Here is a 19132-nt window from a genome sequence, read left to right as displayed (position 1 = left end):
TGGCAGACATGAGTGGGGGCCTGGTGGAGGCTGCCCCTGGTGGCTGGGGGGTGGGGGTGGTGGGAGACATGGGTGGGGGCCTGGTTGAGGCTGCCCCTGTTGCTGGGGGGTGGGGGTGGTGGGAGACATGAGTGGGTGCCTGGTGGAGGGTGACCCTGGATGCTGGGGGGTGGGGGTGGTGGGAAACATGAGTGGGGGCCTGGTGGAGGCTGCCCCTGGTGGCTGGGTGGTGGGGGTGGTGGGAGACATGAGTGGGTGCCTGGTGGAGGGTTACCCTGGATGCTGGGGGTGGGGGTGGTGGGAGACATGAGTGGGGGCCTGGTGGAGTCTGCCCATGGTGGCAGGGGGGTGGGGGTGGTGGGAGACATGAGTGGGGGCCTGGTGGAGGCTGCCCCTGGTGGCTGGGGGGTGGGGGTGGTGGGAGACATGAGTGGGGGCCTGGTGGAGGCTGCCCCTGGTGGCTGGGGGGTGGGGGTGGTGGGAGACAAGAGTGGGGGCCTGGTGGGGGCTGCCCCTGGTGGCTGGGGGGTGGGGGTGGTGGGAGACATGAGTGGGGGCCTGGTGGAGGCTGTCCCTGCACTGCTGGGGGGTGGGGGTGGTGGGAGACATGAGTGGGGGCCTGGTGGAGGGTGACCCTGGATGCTGGGGGGGTGGGGGTGGTGGGAGACATGAGTGGGGGCCTGGTAGAGGCTGCCCCTGGTGGCTGGGGGGTGGGGGTGGTGGGAGACATGGGTGGGGGCCTGGTGGGGGCTGCCCCTGGTGGCTGGGGGGTGGGGGTGGTGGGAGACATGAGTGGGGGCCTGGTGGAGGCTGCCCCTGCACTGCTGGGGGGTGGGGGTGGTGGGAGACATGAGTGGGGGCCTGGTGGGGGCTGCCCCTGGTGGCTGGGGGGTGGGGGTGGTGGGAGACATGAGTGGGGGCATGGTGGAGGCTGCCCCTGCACTGCTGGGGGGTGGGGGTGGTGGGAGACATGGGTGGGGGCCTGGTGGGGGCTGCCCCTGGTGGCTGGGGGGTGGGGGTGGTGGGAGACATGAGTGGGGGCCTGGTGGAGGCTGCCCCTGCACTGCTGGGGGGTGGGGGTGGTGGGAGACATGAGTGGGGGCCTGGTGGAGGGTGACCCTGGATGCTGGGGGGTGGGGGTGGTGGGAGACATGAGTGGGGGCCTGGTGGAGGCTGCCCCTGGTGGCTGGGGGGTGGGGGTGGTGGGAGACATGGGTGGGAGCCTGGTGGAGGGTGACCCTGGATGCTGGGGGGTGGGGGTGGTGGGAGACATGAGTGGGGGCCTGGTGGAGGCTGCCCCTGCACTGCTGGGGGGTGGGGGTGGTGGGAGACATGATTGGGGGCCTGGTGGAGGGTGACCCTGGATGCTGGGGGGTGGGGGTGGTGGGAGACATGAGTGGGGGCCTGGTGGAGGCTGCCCCTGGTGGCTGGGGGGTTGGGGTGGTGGGAGACATGGGTGGTGGCCTGGTGGGGGCTGCCCCTGGTGGCTGGGGGGTGGGGGTGGTGGGAGACATGAGTGGGGGCCTGGTGGAGGCTGCCCCTGGTGGCTGGGGGGTGGGGGTGGTGGGAGACATGGGTGGGGGCCTGCTGGCAGGTGCCCCACAGTGCTGGGGGGTGGGGGTGGTGGGAGACATGAGTGGGGGCCTGCTGGAGGCTGCCCCTGCACTGCTGGGGTGTGGGGGTGGTGGGAGACATGAGTGGGGGCCTGGTGGAGTCTGCCCATGGTGGCAGGGGGGTGGGGGTGGTGGCAGACATGAGTGGGGGCCTGGTGGAGGCTGCCCCTGGTGGCTGGGGGGTGGGGGTGGTGGGAGACATGGGTGGGGGCCTGGTGGAGGCTGCCCCTGGTGGCTGGGGGGTGGGGGTGGTGGGAGACATGAGTGGGTGCCTGGTGGAGGGTGACCCTGGATGCTGGGGGGTGGGGGTGGTGGGAGACATGAGTGGGGGCCTGGTGGAGGCTGCCCCTGGTGGCTGGGGGGTGGGGGTGGTGGGAGACATGAGTGGGTGCCTGGTGGAGGGTGACCCTGGATGCTGGGGGTGGGGGTGGTGGGAGACATGAGTGGGGGCCTGGTGGAGGCTGCCCCTGGTGGCTGGGGGGTGGGGGTGGTGGGAGACATGGGTGGGGGCCTGCTGGCAGGTGCCCCACAGTGCTGGGGGGTGGGGGTGGTGGGAGACATGCATTGTTGATCAGTAGTGCAAGGTGACATGTGGGTTGGCTGGGGGGCATGCCCATGGTGGATGGGCTGCCTGCGGGACATGAGCAGGGGTGCAGGGTAGTCCCCCGTGGTGTGGGCTGCCTGCAGGGGCCGTGGAGGTTGTGGAGCGTACACCTGGGAGGACCCACACGGCCAATTCACGTGTAGTACTCCCCAGAACCCCTGAAATACACATTCCCTGCTGGTATCGCGTGTGCAACTTCCCGCGCACCCCTGAAATACACGTACCCTGCTCGCACTGGGACAATCGCGTGTGGAACTTCCCGCGCACCCCTGAAATACACGTACCCTGCTGAAATCGCGTGTGGAACTTCCCGCGCACCCCTGAAATACACGTACCCTGCTAGCACTGGCCCATTCGCGTGTGTAACTTCCCGCGCACCCCTGAAATACACGTACCCTGATGGAATCGCGTGTGGAACTTCCCGCGCACCCATGTAATACACGTACCATGCTCGCACTGGCCCATTCGCGTGTGCATCTTCCCGCGCACCCCTGAAATACACGTACCCTGCTCGCACTGGGACTATCGCGTGTGGAACTTCCGGCGCACCCCTGAAATACACGTACCCTGCTCGCACTGGGCCAATCGCTTGTGGAACTTCCCGCGCACCCCTGAAATACACGTACCCTGATGGAATCGCGTGTGGAACTTCCCGCGCACCCATGTAATACACGTACCATGCTCGCACTGGGACTATCGCGTGTGGAACTTCCCGCGCACCCCTGAAATACACGTACCCTGCTCGCACTGGCCCATCCGCGTGTGTAACTTCCCGCGCACCCCTGAAATACACGTACCCTGATGGAATCGCGTGTGGAACTTCCCGCGCACCCATGTAATACACGTACCATGCTCGCACTGGCCCATTCGCGTGTGGAACTTCCCGCGCACCCCTGAAATGCACGTACCCTGCTGAAATCGCGTGTGCAACTTCCTGCGCACCCCTGAAATACACGTACCCTGCTCGCACTGGGACTATCGCGTGTGGAACTTCCCGCGCACCCATGTAATACACGTACCATGCTCGCACTGGCCCATTCGCGTGTGGAACTTCCCGCGCACCCCTGAAATGCACGTACCCTGCAGAAATCGCGTGTGGATCTTGCCGCGCACCCCTGAAATACACGTACCCTGCTGAAATCGCGTGTGCAACTTCCCGCGCACCCCTGAAATACACGTACCCTGCTCGCACTGGGACTATCGCGTGTGGAACTTCCCGCGCACCCCTGAAATACACGTACCCTGCTCGCACTGGGCCAATCGCGTGTGTAACTTCCCGCGCACCCCTGAAATGCACGTAGCCTGCAGAAATCGCGTGTGGAACTTGCCGCGCACCCCTGAAATGCACGTACCCTGCAGAAATCACGTGTGGAACTTGCCGCGCACCCCTGAAATACACGTACCCTGCTGAAATCTCGTGTGCAACTTCCCGCGCACCCCTGAAATTCATGTACCCTGCTTGCACGGGGCCAGTCGCGTGTGGAACTTCCCGCGCACCCCTGCAATACACGTTCCCCGCTTGGCGTTTGCTGTTTGCCAGCCCGGTGAACTGGTCCAGGGTTAGCGCAGCCCTTTGCGATGATTTAGCGATTTTGATGGCTTTTCCTTGCACGAGGGCGTTCTTGGGGGCGTTACTGGTGCTGCTGCAGGGTCGCTGCGATTCTCTGCGCCACGGCTGGTTTGCAAGCCTGGAATCCATGAATACGCTGTGCGCGGAAATCGGTTTTAGCGCACGTGCCTGGCGCAGTCAATCGCACGCGGACATTCTGCGCCAGCCGCTTGCGACACTTTTCTGCGAAATTCTATGAATTACCCTGTCAGTAGTGTATTATTAAATTACACACAGCCAAGAAAAGGTCATGCATCTTCATACAATCACACAAATAGACACTATCATTGTAAAGCTCCCAGCTACAATAACACTACTGCCTGTAAATCACATCCTTCTGCTTTATTGCCGACACCTTCACAAATGCATACATTCCATGTTGTTTCCATACAGTTTCTGCCATTTACCTTATAAAAATAGGAAAATAAATATATTATTATTTCTTCTTTCCCTTAACATTCTATAACACATCTTTAAAACACAAAGTGAGTTTCATACACTTAATATTCTACTCATTTGCAAAGCATGTTGAACTAACATATTGTAAATAAAATATAAAGGCTGCACATAGTCAAATGAACTGCAAGCATACACTATGTTCAGATATCAAACAAGAATAGTACTACAAAAACATAAAAATCAATGTCTAAATAATATCAGTGCTATAAACACACACAATTACTAACTTCTTTCTTTTACAAATGCAGTGAAGACCACTCTCCTGAAAAGCAGCAGCATCTGAACTACAAACAACATCTCTGAAGAAATCTGCTCATTCCACAAAGAAAGAGAAAGTACAATACTACCTTATTATTCTTACTGTTAATCAAACATACTGTGCAGATGATTCATGTCATTTGTGCACCAAAAAGACAGAGATTTCTGCACCATTCTGCCCACAAATCCCCATTTATTAAACAGGGATTAGCAGGCAGAATGGCACACAAATTCCTGTTTTTTGGAACACAAATGACATAACTCGGCCCCTAGAATGTTAGTATTACAAAACAAAGAAATGTTTTAATTTTATACCATTAGATTTAATATTAGTGCTTCTCCTCACCACTAGCTCACTTTCTACTGTCATCTGAACCACAGTATAGTAACACACAAATAGAAGAAAAGCCTTCCCAACTAATTGTAGCTGCCCAATGCACAATCACACACCACCACATACATCTTTACCATCATACTCAGATACTCACTTTTTTTTCAACAGACCCCAAAGAATGCCTACCAAAAAGCAAGTCCGTAGAAAGCAACGCAGAAATAGAGAAAATGAAAATAAAAGTGTCCAAAATAAGCATACATCTCCAGCAGAGGTTGTACAAAACGTTCAAACAAAACAGCTAATACAGTCATTTAGCAAAACAAAACAAGCTTCCATTACAGAAAATGTGCCTCCTCTATCAAAATGTAAAACGAAACAGAATAATTCAGCTACCACTACTGCTAAAACTGTTACTATAGATCTTGATATAGTGGCAAGTAATCATACCAAAAAAAGTATTTTAGCAAAAATGTTCCACCACAGAATCTTGTAAAAACAGGAGACAAATCATGCACAACCCTTAAAACCTATCATAGAAAATTAATCTTCGAAGCTTTGATAGACTGTGCACTCCTTCTCAAAAGAACATTATTTATTTTAGTGTTAAACATAATGAAACCACTAACAAAACTAACTACTAAATTACAAAAAAGACTTCTCAATAAATGGAATGTCAACAAAAATAACTTCTTAAATATGTGAGGAGGTGAATGGAGTCACACCACGAGCACAGAACCATATTTTGCAACAAGAAATACTGCTTACAAAAATATCCCCAGAAACTCAGTATCACCTCTCCATTCGACTGAATCAGAATGTCCAGTATACAAATGGCCATGCACGTCAATGTGTAACATTGCCAACAAATCTTTCAAATCTTTACGCCAGTTCCTCAATCAGTATTTGAAAGCAAAGACAAAATCAAAATTAAACTTCTGCAAATCAAAATATAGATACCTGTCCAGTGCACAAATGCACAGGACTACAAGGACATTCATTAGCCTGCATTTCAGGACCTATTTGCAAAAGCACCTTCCATCATATCACAATTATATCAACACATCATTCAACTATGAGAAATCTATTCTATAAACTGTACTATGCTAAAAGTCCTGCTTTAGCACTAGGTAATTTAAATAACAATCTTCTACATAGTACAGCCAAATACCTATTCGAAGAAATAGAGCATATCCAGAAAAAATATTTTCAAAGTGAAAGTCACTTACAAAATACATTAGCTTTACAACAGACTAGAAACAATTGTACAGATGGCAACCTTCTACTACACACATACAAAAAAGAAATAATACAATTTAAAAGTACATCCGCTGAAGTACAAAACCATGTGTGTGGGGGTTTGCTGCAGAACTTTAAAAAAAAGTAACACAAAAACTATAGATGTAACATACAAAATAGACAACAATGAAGATTCCAAATGGTTTGACTTAGCTCTCTACCTTATAGCAGAAAACAAATACGAAATAACTGACCCCTTAATACTTTGCAGTTACTGCACTACACAACTTGACAACAATCAAACTCCTTCACGTGCTATCACAAATAATTTAGAATTATTCCCACTACCAAAACCCCTGCAACAACTCAATTTATATGAGTGCATCAAAATTCAAACAATGCACCCATTTCAAGCAATAATACGCCTTCAATCAATAACAGCAAAATTACCTCCCTCTGAATTGGTGAAAGGCATTTGTGACAAAGTAGTTTATTTACCATTAGATCTAAAAGAAAATGAGCACACTCTGGGAGTGCAACGTCCAATAGAGCAATCTTTAATAGTAAATGGTGTACATACAAAAGACAAAAGAATGGCAACAACTTAATACATAAAGTTAGACAAGCCTTGCAATATCTAAAAGATAATAATGAATACTACAAATAAATGAATATTGAAGAAAACTTAAGGGAAACAACTGAAATAATTAAAGAGTCACCAGAAACTGGTCAATTTGAACTTCTAGATCCTGCTACAGTATCCAATATTTTAGACCATTATACAATTCATCGATTACACTCTAATGACACCATAGATGATGCACTAGAAACATACCAAATGCGACAAACCAAAGGATCACCAATCAGCATATGGGAAAAAAGTATAGAAGCATGTGCTTTTCCTCTACTCTTTCCTACCCGGCAAAGGAGGAAGGTACTATGATAGACCTATTCAGATAACAACATCAGAATACCGCTCATTATGAATGTATTCTGAAGATCCCAGATTTAGACAAAATGTGGAATACATATTCCACCTACTCTTTGAAAGTGAACTAGCAACTCTATGTTATGGAGTTGTACAAACATTGAAATCAGGAACCCACTTTCAAAATATGTCAGCTTCGCAAATACTATAAAAGTGCAGGAAAAAGATGAGGTTTTACAATCAAGCATTACAAATCTGTTAGCAAACATGCATGGTACTAAAGAGATGTACGTTGTATGATAAGAAACCTTGGCCCAGCCACTTGGTTTGTTACATTAAGTTGTGCAGAATATGCATGGGAAGATTTACATGATTTCCTATGCATATCAAACAAAAACAAAACAAACATACATATACTAACACCTGGAGAACTTTGCTCTCTAGATCTGTTAATGTTTCAAGATATTTCCATCATTGTTTCAATGCTATGCTACACTTAATTTGTAATAAAACTGTTCCTACACTGGGAGAAGTGCAACACTTCTTTTGTGGAAAAGAATACCAAGCCAGAGGAACACCACATATCCACATGCCTTTATGGATTAAAGATGCTCTTCATGCACAAATCGTATATTTTCAAAGACACAAATGTGACAAATATTGTCATTGCAAATACAAAAACAAAGGAAAATACTACACCCAATGTTTCTTTGGTTTCCCTAGATCAGTTACAGAATCAGGTGAAGTGAACAACTTCATGTCTTCAGTTAGACATAGTGTTAAAGGTAAATCACCTAAGAACACATATTACATAAAAAGAACAGAAGAAGCAAAATATATCAATGATTACAATGCAATCCATGTCCTCTTATGGAATGCAAACATATATGTGCAATACATTTCAGACAATTCCACTGCAGTTGCACGATATGTTACAGCCTACTTAACCAAAGCTTGAAGACCTCTGGAATGACCTATCATCAGACAAAACACTGGCCCTCATTACAACCCAGGCGTTAAGGGGTTAACAGCGCCGTAAAAGGTGGCGGCACCGTTAAACCCTTAACGCCTCATTACGAGGTCCCTTTGCGGGTGGCACTTTAACGCCTGCGTTTAGCAGGCGTTAAAAAAACAACCTGCAAAGGGACCTTGGTGCTAAGTACGTTGCTGCAATTTGCGGCACTGTACTTAGCGCCTTCCCCATTCCCATTGAGCCCTATGGGGCAAAAATGGGAATGGGGAAGGGCCATGGCGGCATGGGGAATTACCGCCTCGCCAACCTCGGAATGGGGCGCTAATTCCCCATTCCGCCATGGCGGAGTCGGTAAGTTACCGGCATGGACCATGGTGCTATGAGCACCATGGTCCAACGCCTGGGTCATAATGAGGGCCACTGTCTCAGAAATTGTACAGCATAGGCATAAAAATGCTCTCTCATAGAGAATGTGGCTGCTATGAAGCTGCAGATCGTTTAACCGGTACTGCTTTGTATGGAAAATCTGAAAATATAGTATTGCTAAATCTTGGTCCTGCTAAATCTAGAAAAAGAGTTCTTAAATCATACGATGACATAGAAACAATAGCCAAAAATGATCCCAATAGTCAAGACATCTTGAAAAACAATATACTAGACACATGCTACCCAAACAGGAGTACCACTTATGTGTCTATACCACATAGCCCAAAACTTCACATACAAAAATAATATTAAACCCGATGAAAAAAAAGGTAGATACAGAGTGACAAATTGTGATGGCAGCTTAGTGAAACTTACCAAACCAAGCTTAATTAATCATTTCAAATTGTCATTAAAAACTCCTCAACATAAAGAACTATATTACATAACTATGACTCCTATGAAGACGCTTTCAAAGCAAATGAAAGCACTATAACCGATGTAAACTTTACATAGTACAAAACAATGTTGAACAAAGAACAACAACACGAAGAAGAATTCCAGGCCCAACTAGATAAGGACACTCCCGACAGTAGTCAACCTTCTGTAACAGGAAGGCAAGAACCACTGGGTGTTGGTGTTTAAGAGTGTATTGGGAGGGTCGGGGTATAAGAGATGGGTCAAATGCTGTATTTATTTAGGTGGCAGGCACCCCCGTTGTGTTTGTCTTGTCCGCGGACAGCCGTACTGTCTGGGATGTCTGTAATTAACCAAAATGGGGGTGTCCTAAGGACACTATTCCTGTCCGTACTGTCCGCAGGCAAGTTTAAACTGTTCTAAGAACACGCGAGGTGTCCGGGATGTCCTTAATTAAACAAAATGGAGGTGTCCTCAGGACACTATACTTGTCCGTACTGTCTGCAGGCAAGTAGAAACTGTTCTAAGAACACACGTGGTGTCCGGGATATCCGTAATGAAACAAAATGGGGGTCCTGAAGGGCACTATACCTGTCTGTGCTGTACGCAAGCAAAATAAAACTGTTCTTAGAACACACGTAGTGTCCACGGACATACAAAATGCCCATATAGCATAGTTAAAATGTTTGATTCTATCGGTGTGATCTATAGGTGTGATATGCTGCGGCGGTTGTGGCCAGGGCCTAGAGTCTTGGGTGAATGGCCAAAGGCCATAGGCCGTAGGCCATGCACCCAATACTCTAGACCCTGGCCACAACCACTGCAGCATATCACACCCATAAATCACATCCATAGAATGGAATATCTATGAAATATTTGCAAATCTACAGTTTATGTACTGTTTGATTTGTATAGTTTGTATGTGAAGTTTTGGCTACGTCAAGTCATTAAGATTTTAGAGTTTGGTAACAAGCACTGCATTATAACATATCCATGGAAGTAAACATTTTGTATTGTGGTGTACGGTTGCATGTTTGCTTCAATGGTTGTGTTATGGAGCAGTATTTGTGAGTTGTATTTATTATACTATACTTACTGTAAGTATAATATACTTACTGTTTGGTTTGGTAACTGGAGCACATATATTCTTTGTCGATTTCTGTGAAAAAAAAAAGATCATGTTAGTGTCGGTAGTTTATAAAGACTTATAACATTGAATAATAGACATTTATGATTCATTTTGACCCTCATATTTAGTAGATTACAAACCAGTGGACTGTGCATTTGCTCAGTTTCTGTGTTTGTTGCTTAAATCATTCGGTCTGTGGGAAAAAAATATCCATATTGGATTAAAAAATATGTTTTTGTTTTGGTACGGTGCATTTATTTCTGTGTTTTCAGTGTTTATTAGTTTTTTATTTATATTCTCAAGTTGCTAATCTATCTGTTGGCTTGTTGCAGATTGTTAGATACCTGTTGGAATATTCTAACTGTTTATTTCTTGTTATTTGTCAGTGGTATTGATTTATCTTTTTGGTTGTTGCAAAATCTTGGGGAAGTTAGATACCTGTTGGCATATTTTAACTGTTTATTTCTTCTTATAATTTAGTGGCATTGATTTATCTGTTTGGTTGTTGCAGAATCTTGGGGCAGATAGATACCTGCTGGCGTATTCTAACTGTTTATAGTTTTCTAATGGAAAGTTTTATTCATGTTTCTGCACAGATTAGTTATTGCACTTGGTTTTAAGAATATTAAATAAGCGTTTATAAGATGTGCTGTAATCTCTGCTTTAGAGTAATGGTACTATTATATCATTACATTAGAACCATCCACAATTCTTTTTTATATATGCAGTGTAGTGACCTGCATTGGTTGTGGTTCCTGCAAGGTAGAATATACCTATGGTTGTGAAGGGTTTCTTACCACGTGATACTTGACCATGTGTGAATCCAGCCAGCTTGCAGTTGTTTTTAGTACCATTTGCATTGTAACATTAAGGCATTAGTATTACGTATTTACGATGTGTTTGTATTAGTAAGGTGGAGCGATTATCTGAATTGCAGGTAGTACATAATCTGCCATGGTTTGCATTTTTATTTTTTTGAAAAAAACAGATGTTGCAGCCAATGTCGGCTTGAGTTCCTATCTAGAGCGAAGCCTTTGTGCCTCTCTGGTTCCTTTCTCAGATGGCCAAGGGTCTGCACCAGGGGTGCCTGTATTGTGGCTGCAGCAATATATGTACAATTCTGAGAAATAAAGTTGGTACCCTTTAGTGCGCTCCTTGGGAAGAATTACTCAATCACTTGGTTATGTTAATTCCAATTTGTTTATTCAGTATAGGTTCTGGATACTCCATACACTTGAAGTTTCAATAAACAAACTTTGTCTCCCAAATTGTCTCCCAACACGTGTTTCCCCATGACTTTAGCCACGGTTCCTCAGGGGAGATTCTAAAGTGAAAAAAGAACCCAAGTTCATACATTGTATATAAACAGAGACTTAAGTGCATTAAACCTCTAGTTTCATAACCACTTCTATCTGAGAAGAGGACATACACTCACCCTTGTCATGTTTCTCATAATTCTGATTCAGTATTGATTGGTATTCAATTTTCTCTCTCATCGGCTCTCTATTTGTCTTCCTTTTGTTCTTTTTCCCTTTTTTTTCCTTTTTTTTCCCTTTTTTTCTCTTTTTTTCCCCTATAAGAAAAATGCACAAAGCTCATATGCTTTGGTTCACATTCTAATACTGGCTATTAATGTGTTATATTTCTGAACAGCAAAGCTGTCTTTGCTGTCCTATACAGTGTACTGTGTCCTTCCTAGCCTATATAGAATGGCATTTTGGTATTGGTCCATTATTACTAGTATAAATTCTGCATTTGCATTGGTATACAATTTGTTTGAATTTATCCACCCTCTATGCGGTAGCCCTTTACATTTCTAGAGAAAATTATTTAAAATTGCTATAGAGTTTACCTTGTGTGTAGATTCTTGTGGATTCAAAGATGTTCCTTTCTCTCGGTACGATTGCCTCTGTGCATCCGTGGTTCCCGGATGCATCTTACCTCAATTCTGCTTCTGTTTATATATCGCGGAGCACGTTGCGTGATGACGTCATCGCGTAATGTGCCGCGATGACGTCATACGCATCAAAAAATGTGCGGCGGCCATCTTGAATTTGTTTTTTGTGAAAAATGTTTTTTTTTTTTTTTTTTTTTTTTGTGTTTCTATGTTGTAGCCTTCATTTTTGTACAAATAATTTTCAGGTTGCATTGCAATTTTGCAAAAGAATGGATTTATTTTCAAAGAACCCCTAAGCTAACACTAATGTCTTCTTTAATTTAATTGTGTCTCTAAATGTTGTTGTATCTATGCGTATGTGATAGCATCAACACGTTGGATCCAGCTTTCCATTTACTATATTTCAGTGTATGTGGTATAGAGTATATAGGCTCTATGTATAAATGAACAACAAGTTGCTTATACATGCTTTCAGTGGTAGACAGAGAGGTACTTAGGATGATGCACATATACAATCAATAGTGTTTTTATAACCAGTTTGCCATCTCTGGATCTGTGTTTAGACCAGTTTGGCATGTATCCATTATACGAATCCATTTTGACTCCATTCTCCTTAATATAAGTTCTCTGTCTCCTCCTCTTTCAGGTTGCTCGATTTTTTCCAGTCCAATGATTTTGCGCACTAAAGGGTACCAACTTTATTTCTCGGAATGGTTTGCATTTTGTACACGTTGCTGAAATGGAACGGATTCACAGTTAGGTATGGATACATACACAAAACGTTCATTAGTGATTTCTTTGTGTTGCATATTGTTGCATAGAGTGCATGTATGTTTCCACATATATGACATCTGAAAGATTTCATTTCTAGGAATATTTTTGTTTTCCAGTACTTGTAGTAAGTACATTAGAAATTCTTGTAGATCTTCTTGTGAGTTTATAGTGAATTTCACCATTCCAGCACAGTAGTCCAATTCTTGTCTTATTCCATGAACACTTTATGAGTTGTCAGGATTTTTGCTTGCATTTCTATGAAGGACTTACATTTGCAAACACAATTGGTCTGTATTGTGTAGGTAAATGATGTCAACAATTTGGTGGCAATTGAAATAGAATATTTAGTGCTACATTTGCATAGCAATTTACACCAGTTATATTTGAAAATTTGAATGGACCAGATAGTTCTATGTGCAAGTCATTTCTTCAGAGTGTGTGTTGCTTCGTTGAAGAAGTACCTGAGTTACTTTGAGCAGTAGATTCTTCTTTGGTTGTAGTAATTGATGAAGTATTAGCTTCTTTTACTCTCTTTGGAGGATTTGCAGTGAGATTCTGTTGCATTTCTGTTTGAAGTAGTTTTCTTTTACAAAGTTGTCCTTACTGTGGGTAGGTTTTTAGATGGGGTGTACAGTCAACATAGTCTATTGTATTCTAAAGTGCAAGGAATATCAATGTTAACTTTACTCGCATCAAAGTTAATTAGAAATAGACTGCCAAGTGTATGTAAGCGTGATAGTGCTATGTAGCTCATGCCTTCTTTAAAGACTGTGTTCCCAATATATATCAATTCTTTATCTAGGTTATGACCCTGTGATTAGTGAATGATTACTGTGTATGCTAGAGTTAGAGAAAATTGCTCTCTGCATACATACATGTCTTTGAGAAGAAGGAATCGAGCTACTGAGCGTCAAATCCTTTTTACTTCTGAATGTTGTTGTCAAGTGGGTATGTTTGAAAGCCAACAACTGTACCAACTGCTCCATTAACTAGTCCTTTCTCCATGTCAAGGTTACATTTAAGCATTACTTTACAGTTTAAAGATAATTTTAATATTTTCTCCAGACCACCTTTGTTGGACATAGATTTATCTAAGGTATTTAGTCTTGTTGTGGCTTGTTAACACAGGGGTAGTGTCATACCATGTACGTCCAGTTTGTCTGTGGTTGAATTTCTTTTTTCAACATTGTTTAATTGAATTTTGAACAGCTTGCAAGAGTTGGCATCATGGACATACAAGTGAAATTGTTGTGTGCAAATTGTCCCATGACATCAGTAGCACATGAATTATTGCCAAACAATGCATGGATGTGCCAGGTTTTTAATATTGATTGTCCTTCTTGAGGTAGTACACCAACTCTAATACTTTCTAAAATATTGGCGTATGTGAGGTCTGCCTACTGGTGCATGTTTTCTGTTAATTCTCTGTATTGGAAATGTTGCCAAAGGCTGACATTTCCTATGCTGCCAACAGTTTTACGACAGAGTGTGTGTCCTAAGGTTTTAAAAATAGGTTCACCTTTCACTGGTGTCAATTGAAGAAGATCTCCGAAAACAATAATGTGTTTTCCTCCAAGGAGCTCTTCGTAGTTTGTTTTGAGTACTTTTTGTAATCTGAGGTGAATCAAAGCCAACATTAGGTTAGAGACCATGCTCACTTCATCTATTAGTAGCATTTTCATTTGTTTTAACACTCTGCGTAGTTCCATTGCAGCTTCTGTAGAAAGTTTGTAATATTCTAATTTGTTTTGGTGTTCTACTGGAAGGAGTAGTAATCGGTGTAAAGTGACACCGCCTATGTTGTAGGCAGCTAAACCAGTGGAGGCAGTTACAACAACTGATAGTTTTTTGATTGTCAATTGTTGAAGGAACTTGCTGATGATTATGATTAGGAATGTTTTGCCTGAACCAGCTTGACCACTGACATATAGTAGTATAGGTTTGTAATTTTGGCAGGTACATTATTTATTTTCAAGTTGTACACCATGTGCAATTTCTTTTGTTACTTCTTGAAAAATGCTATGCTGCTCATTGTTCAGTTTTGATTGTAGTACAGTTAAGTCTTGTGTATCTTCTTCATAGTGAAACATGATTTTTTCTACTTCTGTCATAGCTAATTCTGACTCATTGCTATTAGTGGCTGTCCCATTGGTTCTTGGCTTCCTGTTACAGAAGGTTGACTACTGGCGGGAGTGTCCTTATCTAGTTGGGCCTGGAGTTCTTCTTCATGTTGCTTTTCACTTTGCAACATTGTTTTGTACTGCATAAAGTTCACATTAGTGATAGTGCGTTCATTTGCTTTGAAAGCATCTTCGTAGCATTCAAAGTGTAGGGGAGGATAGGTCAATAGGACCCCCCTCCCACTACATCTCCCACCATGGTGAAGACCCATGACTCGTCGGCAGCCCATCGGCCCCTGGGCACAGGTGGCAGGGCAGCTGCAGACCGACACGTGAGGCTGCACCACCACGTTATGTGGCAGATCAGAGACGCCATCTTGTACTTAGCCAACTCCATTTTGTTAAAAAAACATTTAGATCCAACCCAGGCAGAGCCAACGTGCACACTGAAAGCTGCAGCTTGACCCCCACTCGACCACGCTCACAGAGGCCCACACTTCCCCCACCCCCCGCCGCATGGCAGATCTGCTGAGGACTCATTCTCACAAGCCACCAGACACGAACAAACAACAAAATAAAACACGGTAGCTGTTAACCTTCCGCAGTACATCATTGCCCCAGCCATGAACGGGAACATTAGGAAGTAACTGAAACCAGCCCAAAACCTGCATGCCCTGACCCTGTACCAAGCCCCCAGCATTAGACTGTGTGGCGCCCCACACCCCTGCCTACCCCGAGAACTCTTGTAATGTGTAGAAACCATTTATGTAATATATAAAATGTGAAGATGTACGAAGACTGGCTAACTGATGACAATATACAATAACCTGCGTTTCCCTCTTTACACATACACCTGCCTAACACTACCTCATGTTCGTATGTCAACTACAGATGTGAAATGTTGTGCTAAAAGGTATGGCCCCCAGCTATTATCCCTTCTAATGAAAATGCATACAAGTCATCTTAGGGACCCCACGTGTTGTTATTCGCCCCTCACCCAAGGGACAGTACACTGCTTTGTGCAGGATGCCACGCACAGAGCTGCAAGGCCATCTCCCCCTCCTCCCACCCAGGCCCTCCAGAGATAGCGGTGGTGTTCGAACAGCACAGCCTCGCCTCCCCTCCCGACCCTGCTGGACCCATTTCAAGCATCCACCTCTCCCATGTCAGAGGCCGCCACAGTCTGACTCCATGACATACAAGCTACCTGGTCCTAAATCCCACCATCTCTCAGGCACCAGTCACATGCCCCCCATGGGCCAGTGGTATCTCTGCCGACCCCAAGGTAATAGCCCTCAAAAGGGGGGCGCCCACCCTTGCACCAACAGATCATAATACCATCCCTCACCGTATCTAACAAGACAGGGTGATCAAGTAACCCCTCCCATGCCCCTGACTATGCACATGGGCCCAGCTTGTTTGAACCTAAGGTATCTTCACAACTGATGTATTGGGACACTTCCGGTTGCACATCAATGTTCCTGTCTGCGTATTGATCTAAGGTCAGTGCTTACAAGAGTTTTAAGCCAACGGAAGCATGAAGTGTGACGAATGGGTGTGAATGTGTGGCCACAAGGGCAAATGTCAGTTTAGTTACCAATCATCACTACAAGGCATGTCTGGCACGGCATTCCACCCTGATGAGCCCAGCTGACCTTCCAACCCCACGTGGCTCTGCACCAACGTCCACCAATCCTGAAGGAGCAAATATCTACAATGTTTACCCCCTTGACATCACCACCCAATCCCCACGATTATGTGCCCCCTATAGCTTGTGTCACCCATGACGTTGTTCTGTAAATAAGAAGGCCTGTCTTTGCTATTGTCAGACAGAGCGCTCTCGGAGATTGCAGAGTCCTTTGCATGCCCTATATTGATTTAGATAAAAACCCTTTTGAACTCACCCGCACTTGGTCTTGGTCTCATTCCTCCTGGGGTGTGTCCTTCATTGCCTCTCAATAAGGGGGGCGCGTTTCTTGGGACGCTTACATTCAGTGGTGACCCTATAGACGTGATCTATTTTTTAATTTCTTAAACTGTCCCCTTGGCACGAGACGGCCCTGGTCGCAGTGGAGACGCACGGAGCGCCCGCTCAACAGAGTGGCACACCTACGGCAACTGGTACACAGAGTCGCTCGCACGCAGTCAGGGAGAGAGGGTACGGGTCCCGTTTGATAAAACCCAAAGTACTGCTCGCCGGAGCTGGGTGGGGCCATTGAGTGCGAGGCTGCGCCGCTTGTACGGACCAAATCCGGACAGTCTTGGATCAAGACGGGCATATGAGTATTAAGTGCGAGCGATACTTAAAGGGATACTAATTGAGAGGACCAGGGTAAACAAGTTGGGAACATAGAGGGGACTTCGAATTTTTAAATACTTTCTCTTTCTTTGCATATGGCCATTAGGATAAAAAAGCGAAAAAGGGAGAAGAGGACGGGAACCTAACTCTGCAAGGGGATAGAAGGCGGCGCCGCGTAGTGCTATCTCGACTGGTGCTGGGAATAAGTAAAAAGAGTGAAAAAATAAATTGAGGGTGTCTGAGTGAAGAGACATGGAAAATAGGTTAGAACTAGCTTTTCTTTCTCTTATTCTTCTCTTGTTCCTCTTATCTGGGGTAAAAATAAGGTATATATATATATATAAACAAAAGAAACTGTGTGAGGGTTAGAGGGGGTCGCTGTAGAAGGTGATGGGCCAGGCAGGGAGGGTAAATGCTATGTGTGTATGTTGAGGTATGATGAATGTCTGTTGTGTGTTGTGTGTGTTTATGGTTTTATGCAATCAATTGTCTCTATAAAATAATACTGATTTAAGTGCTTTCCAGGTGGTGCGGTCAATGTAAGTGTGACCTGGTAAGATTTGACAAAGCAATGTCTTTTGTTGAGTAAAGGTATAAATTGATTATTAGAACCTGAAAGTGATTAGAGCCCCACGCACACAGTTACACAAGCATAGTGATAGAAGAGATTGACTCAAGAGAATAGAGTAACACAGGTCCATCCATGGCGGCAGAGACACCTCTAGCACACATTTGTAGAAGTTTACCGGGACATGCAGATAGAATAACCAAATACCACGACCGGTGGTTCACAGAGCTAAAAGGGGAAGGACTCCCACAGGTTCGGCCACAAGGAGGGTCCTTTGATAAGAGCATTTTGGATATGGTGGCAACAAGTATATACTTAAAATATAAGGGAAAACACTTTCATAACAGGAGAGAGATACTAGACTTATGGTGATTATTCAAGGAAATACCTCCGCCAAAGAAAATAGACACCACACTCGATCAACCTGCCCTCACGGCTACCCCATCAGCAAGAGCAGAAGATGGTAAGGAGGACGGGGGGAAAGAGGGAGTGGTAGAGGAGACCCGATTGTACCCACTCCTGAATTAAGCCCACACCTGCTGAAGGATATAGTGATCCCACAAACGTGCCCACCAGTACCCCTGCCCCACCACACGACCAACAGCACCACCACCCTATGACTGCCCCCGAACAAGTGGGGAGGTGAGTATGCCATCAGTAAATGTATGTAAACTAACAGAAGACTTAGATACACGACTCACAATAGCTAGAGAAGAGCTATCCAGGATACAAAGCATATGTGAACAAAGTGAGCCAGGCATGACAAGATCAGAGCGATTGTCCCGACCACACAACCTAGATAAGTCAAATGAGGAGGGGTGGAGGAGGGGTGGAAAAAGGGGGAAATACTATTCAGGATACAGGAGGAGCCCACAAGGATAGCAGAATTGGGAGCACACAACCTTGGAGGGAGTGCAGGGGAGGAAGGAGTGGCAGACGAAGAGAGAGAAGAGTTATGGTGTGATATAGAAGAGGAAGAGCAAGAAGCTGGGAGGTTGGGGATGGCCACAGGAGGTAATTCAATAGAGTTTGGGGAGACACCATTAGGAAGAACAATGGACCAAGAATGGACAGGGAGATTAAGGAACAGGATGGGAACGATGGCCCTGGTGGGAAAGAAAGGGACGAAGGTGAGTAGTGGGAAAGGAAGCAAGGCACGCCTACAACTCTCACTGATACACCGGGGGGCGGGAAGACCAAATTACATACCCTCGGCACAATTGATAAGACTAATTTACTAAAATGATTGCCCCCGTATCTGGAGGAGCCAGTAAGTGGATATATGCCTTTGAGAAGCAAACCGCGGGAGTGCCCCTGGCCATAGGAGATGTCAAGAATTTACTTGTGTCAGCAGTAGGTGACCAATCAGACCGGGTATGGGCAAAAGCAGGCTTCCCGGGAATAACATTGGACAGTGACAGACATGATGGCGCTGCTTTCAATACAGTGCGAGCGCAAGTTTGGGATGCGCTGAGGGAAACATTCCCGGAC

The sequence above is a fragment of the Ambystoma mexicanum genome, chromosome 5p (assembly GCF_040938575.1).
Source record: "Ambystoma mexicanum isolate Mex_15411 chromosome 5p, UKY_AmexF1_1, whole genome shotgun sequence".
NCBI lineage: Eukaryota > Metazoa > Chordata > Amphibia > Caudata > Ambystomatidae > Ambystoma > Ambystoma mexicanum.
The sequence above is the reverse complement of the archived record's forward strand: the minus strand, read 5'-3'. Positions refer to the sequence as shown.